The sequence below is a fragment of the Vespula pensylvanica genome, chromosome 9 (genome assembly GCF_014466175.1).
Source record: "Vespula pensylvanica isolate Volc-1 chromosome 9, ASM1446617v1, whole genome shotgun sequence".
Classification (NCBI taxonomy): Eukaryota; Metazoa; Arthropoda; class Insecta; order Hymenoptera; family Vespidae; genus Vespula; species Vespula pensylvanica.
Genome location: NC_057693.1, coordinates 5,634,198 through 5,640,265, shown reverse-complemented (window position 1 = coordinate 5,640,265; position 6,068 = coordinate 5,634,198).

Below are 6,068 nucleotides of genomic sequence, written 5' to 3'. Positions count from 1 at the left end.
ACTCGTTAGAAACTGTAAATTGTCAACCCGACTTTGCCGCAAATGAATAGCTCTCCTACAGAAATTCATTAACACCTTTATTCAAATTCATTCGGACGTGAATCAAGTTGAACAGATCGTGTCACGTTACGGATTAAATACTGTCCCTTTTCTTTCCCGAAGGAAAAAAGACTATGACGTAACAAAGTCCTCGTAGGTCGATGGTCCTACTATTCTCGTTCGAAGAAGAACTTCGAGATAACTTGAAATGAGTCAGGTAGTAAAGTATGTGTATTCTACCTATACTAAAATGAAAGAAGATAGAAATGAAACGATTCGACGACCTCGAAAACGTTACGTCGAACGGTCGAATTTATACTCTTAAACTTTCTAATATTTCTTGTCGATTTAACATAACTAATATCGTGCATGTTCGCGTGTATATATATATATATATATATATATATATATATATATACACATATATAAAATCGCATATTTGATCGGTATATCTTAGATTTAATTATAAAATCTTAGGCAGGCATCCGTCGTTTTTCCACGTAAGAAAAAAGAAAAAAGAAAGGAGAGAGAAAGAAGAAGAAAAATTATCGACTTGCGACGACTTTACACCGTAAGTAGTTTTACGAGGAGGGTCGTAAAAGACGCGGAACGCATTAAAACGAAAGATCAAGATCGCTCTACGTGTATACGTGTTACGTTGAACGTGTATTTATGCGCGTGGCAGGAAAGAGCGCTGTGTTCGATATATATGATGATGATGATGATAATAAAAAAAAAAAACAAAATATAAAAAAAAACAAAAAAAGGAAAGGAAGGAAACCCCTTTCCCCCTCAAAAAAAAAATCATAAAAAAGAAGGGAAGAGAGAAAAAACAGATCGAATGATCGACGATAATCGTAATAAATCATTGTCAATAATGTCGGGTGTTAGGATCGAAAGATCAAGCAGAAATTATAAGAGAGAGAGAGAGAGAAAGAGAGAGAAAGAATCAAAGAGATCTCGAGTAAGACGACGAGCTAATTCCGTTGACATGAGATTCAAATTCGCAACAGATAGTAGAGACTGATTTAACGGACGAGTCCAGTTGGAAGATCGCTGATAATTTCGCTTAGCAGTTTATCATGGTTGTCGGTGTGAGAGAAGTGTCTGTTTGATCGTCCCAGTGATCTCGCTTGATTTATATCGTCGACGATCATCGCTACGATTTGTCCGTGGCTATTGATCAAAGTGTCACCAGGTAGTATATAGGTATAGAATACGGACGATGTCACAATCGACTCCTACTATCTATAATATCGATTGTTAGAAAGAATTTCTCGATCTTATGGAAGAATCTTACGTTAGTTTTCTCTGTCAGCTGTTCGAAAGCGCGATTACTATATACATATATTCGAAATCGAGACTAAGATAAATTGGTTGGTAACTTTTTTCTTTCTTTTTCTTTCTCTTTTTCTTTTTTTTTTTTTTTCATTATTTCAACGCGATCGTTTGCGTATGCGAGCCACGGAAATCTTTCACGATAACGAAGAAGAAGGAGAAGAAGCATTCCAAGACTAGGCGTATCCCGTAGGAGGTCGGAGCACTCCCTTGATATACAAGGAGAAAACGTGCTAATTGATCGCAAATACAAAATCGAGAACGAAAGAGAGATAGAGAGGAAGCAAAAGAGAGAGAGAGAGAGAGAGAGAGAGAGAGAGAGAGAGAGATCGGTTTTCTATGGGTGCCATCTGAAGGAACTCGCGAGCAAATCTCGTACGGTCGCTTCTATAAACATGCTAATGGCGGTTCCCGATAATAAGTTAGTGCTTCGATAGTCGCTCGCACTCTTCTTTCTTCAGGGAGAAGGATGTACGCGCGACAGACAGACAGAAATTTTCTCGCGTGTACGTTTACGCGCGTTTACGCACTCTTTCTCTCTCATTTCTGTCTCTCTTTCTCTCTGTCTCTCTCCTGCTCTCCTTATATGCATGTATATTGGAGGAAGGAGATTGTAGGTAGAGAAGAGAGAAAGAAAGAGAGAGAGAGAGAGAGAGAGAGAGAGAGAGAGAGAGAAAGAGCCTGGTCTGACCACAAGAGCGTGCTTTACAGGCTGATGCGTTGGGACACATCGAGAGTCTTTAAGAGAGACAAAGCCAAAGAGAAGGAAAGGGAAAAGGATAGTGATGGTTTAGTTAGTAGTAGTATCAGTAGAATAGTAGTAGTAGAAGTAGTGTGGTGGTGGTGAAGGTAATAGCGGTGGTAGTGGTGATGGTGGTGAAGAAGGAGAAGGAGAAGAAGAAGAAGAAGAAGAAGAGGGAGAAGAAGAGGGAGAAGAGAAGCGAGGAGACGCCAAGGGAGAAGGGTTAGTAGCTCTTGTAACGCTATCGACCCTGTCGCTGTACATCACGTCGACACCATCCTAGTCGGCTCATTTCAGAGCCCCGAGTGTAGTAGGAGTTGGCTTCTGCGCCATTACTTCGCTTGCTCGGGCCAACACGTGCACACGCGCGCCTGCACGCACGCCTTACGAAAGAAGAGAGAGAGAGAGAGAGAGAGAGAGAGAGAAAAGAAGAAAGAGAGAGGGAGAGAGAGAGCAGACACGCACGGTTTCTCGTACACGTACCTACGCCCTCTGCCAAGGTACACGCGAGCAACGAAGGTAGGTACTTACATTGCTGGTGGTGACGACGTTGGTATTGGTATTGGTGATAGTGGTGGTGGCAGTGGTGGTGGTGATGGTGGTGGTGGTGGTGGTGGTGGTGGTGGTGGTGGTGGCAGTGGTGGTGGTGGTTTTGCTGGTGGTTGTAAAGCTGCAGCCGATGTTACCACCGTTGCCCTCGCGAACGAGAGGGGAGCGTTCGAGCGAAGAAAGGGGTGGGGAGAGCAAGAGAGAGAGAGAGAGAGAGAGAGAGAGAGAGAGAGAGAGAGAGAGAGAGAGAGAGAGAGAGAGAGAAAGAAAAAATAGAAAGAGAGAGAAAGATGTGTGTGTGTGTATTATGTCCTCGATGCATACTCCTTCCAAGGAGTAGACAAGGATCTGATTACGTGAAAATAAATTGTGCCGGTCCGATAATACCGCTTCCTCGCTAATTTATATCTCGATTGCCCTTGTGAAAATAGTCAATTAAATGCATTCCACGGTGTTTAGAGAAAAAGAGAGAGAGAGAGAGAGAGAGACAGAGAGAAATGTCCGAATAATTATTATCCATGAGATTAACTCGACAGTTCCGACTCGTTTTTGCAAAGTTCTTTTTTATTTCATCTTATCTATTCTTTTCCTTTTTTTTCTGTTCCTTTTTATTTCTTTTTCGATTCGATCGATGGCAGGCAGAAGTTAGAAACGTCGATTGACGTCTGACGGCTTCGTGTCATCCCTTTTCCAACGTCCACTATTATATTCACGCGACACGTAGCGTCGTGTCCGATTAAAAGCTTCTGTCCATTTACGATCGATCGCGGATCGAATGATCCAGATGACGGTTCTGTTGTTGTCAAGTACAGCTGCCTGTTTACGTTGTATTAAGCTATGATGTATGTGTATGTATGCATATATATGTGTGTGTGTGTGTGTGTGTACGTACGTATGTATATATATACGTTACCGTCATGAGTATTCGAGCTAGCACGACGATGACTATAATTTAGGTCGCAGACAAGAAAGATTAGGAGGGATCTAACTACGGCTTCTACCTTATGTGGAAAACATTTTTCTCTTCATCAATTAATGATAATACCTATGTTCGTTATCGTGGAAATAACGAGAAAGAGAATAGCAAGCGTTTTCTAAAGTGAACTGTTCGTCTAAAAAATCTAATTTAACCAACATAAGCAAGGGATCATTTGCAGATAATAAAGTATTAGAGACAACGCTTTGACGTTTGAAGTGCCAATGTTCACGAAGTTCTTGTGTTGTTTTCTTTCCTTTTCTTTTCTTTTTTTTTCGTTTAACAAATGACAAAACGATCGAAGAAAAAAACGTGTTAGACTCGTTAAATACATTGACGGTTCGATCTTCTAATAACTAATTACGTAAGAACTTTTAAACCCCGTCAACGAGTGAAGTTTCTAATCATACGTAATGTAAAGATATATCTGTGGAAGCAGAAGAAAAAGAATAAAACTTTTCTGAGGCAAGAATACTCACTTAGCTGTTCTTATATCTAAGTATATTAAACTATCAAGAATGTCGGGAACGAAGAATTAATAAGTCGATACATTTTATTTCTCTTTTCGATATCAAATCGAAAATAAATAAATCAAAATAGAAAGCACACGTCGAAAAATGACGAAACATTCTTTCAAACGAAACATCCTTTCCAAAGTTAATTAAAAATCATACTTTTTTGTTTGCTTTTCTTTTCTTTTTTTTTTTTTTTTTTTGATTTCCTTCCCAAGAAAATCACCAATGTTTCGAGTTTAATTTTATCGATAGATTCCCTTGATCGCGTAGAATCAACCCGCGATTGCCTCGGTTTATGGGAACTCCTCGAAGGATCTCGTTCGGGGTCCATGAGCGATGATGCTGCTGGCTCCATCGTGCTTACACGTTGCACGGATTAATCCAGAGAGAGTGGAAACGTGCGAGAACGTCTGTTCGTTGTGGATATCTCCCGGCCATTTCTGTTTAATTGATCGTCCTGAAACGTTGGCACCGTATATGTGTCCCATGGATCGAAACTGATACCAGGACGGCGATTTCAATGGGCAGTAGACGAGCCAATTAGCTCCGTCCCAATGCTCAGGTACGCTCTCTCCTTCTATCTCTAACCCTTTCCTCCAATTTTCTCTCTTTCTCTCTCTCTTTCTCTCTTTCATCGGATATCTTGCTGGTACTCTCTCTCTCTCTCTTTTTCCTCGTCTCTGGTAGGATTCTCGGCCTATATGCGACCTGGAAGGCTTCCGGGCTGAGGCAGGACATTACGAAGTCCTCTCCGACTACAGACGGAACACAGAAACCGGGGTCCTATCTTATCCGCGGAGAAGTTTATAGCCCGGTCGACTCTAATTGGGCGAGAAATCATCGGGCACTCCTTTTCTCCGTCCCCGCTCACGCTCAAAGTGAGGACCACTCCACTAATTCACGATTTCTCGCGTATTATTGCCGGACCGCGCCTCACCGAATCTTCGAGCTTTGGTAGAAGATCCTACCAAGAAAGAGATAGAAAGAGAGAGAGAGAGAGAGAGAGAAAGAAAGGAAGAAAGAAAGATAGAGTCGCTTCCGTCCAGGACAAATTTGCGACGGCGCTTGATCGGCCCGACCAGGATCGAGCCCGGCTGCTCCCAACGAATTATTATCGTCGATTCCAACTGAAAAATCCATTAAACTCAAACTACTTCGTTGAGATTTTCGTGCTTCCGCGCTAGCAAGGAGCTATCATATCGGTCGAAAAAAAAGGAGAAGAGGAAAAAGAAAAAGGAAACGAAAAAAAGAAAGAAAGAAAAAGTTTCTGGACACGTTCGCGATTTACCGCTGGAAGGAAAGGTGAGCAACCCCCGAGCAGCAATATCTCATTGAGCCGAAAGAAGAAGAAGAAGAAGAAGAAGAAGAAGAAGAAGAAGAAAGAGAGGAAGAAGACGAAGAAGAAGGAGGAGGTGACTTTAACGTCTACCTCTCGCTTCTTCCCATGAGCAATCGTAGCCGAGACGGGCACGACGTGCCCGGTAAGAGTAAGATCGTTAATCTTACTGCACCGATCGGTCTCAGATAGTAATTGTTACGTTCTCGTTTCTCCTGGCTGACTGCCTGAATCTGTCCGACCATCCGCATCCTCTCTTTCTCTCTTTTCCTTCGCAAGACAACTCACCCGCTTACTCCTTCTACTCCAACGAACTCCTCCGCTATATATACCTAAGTCTGCCTCTCTCTCTTTTTCTCTCTCCAACAGTCGATGGTAGGAGTGCCGAGCGTTCACCCACCACCGGGTGTTAATGCCTTTGGCAAGTTTGTTCGCATTACAATGCTGCCGATCTCTTTTCCATCCCTCTCTTTTTCTCTCCCTCTTTCTCTCTCTCTCTCTTTCTCTCTCGCTTTCTCTTTCTCTATCTATCTCCTTTTTTGCTCACGCACTCGCTATTTCCGTCTTCGACCG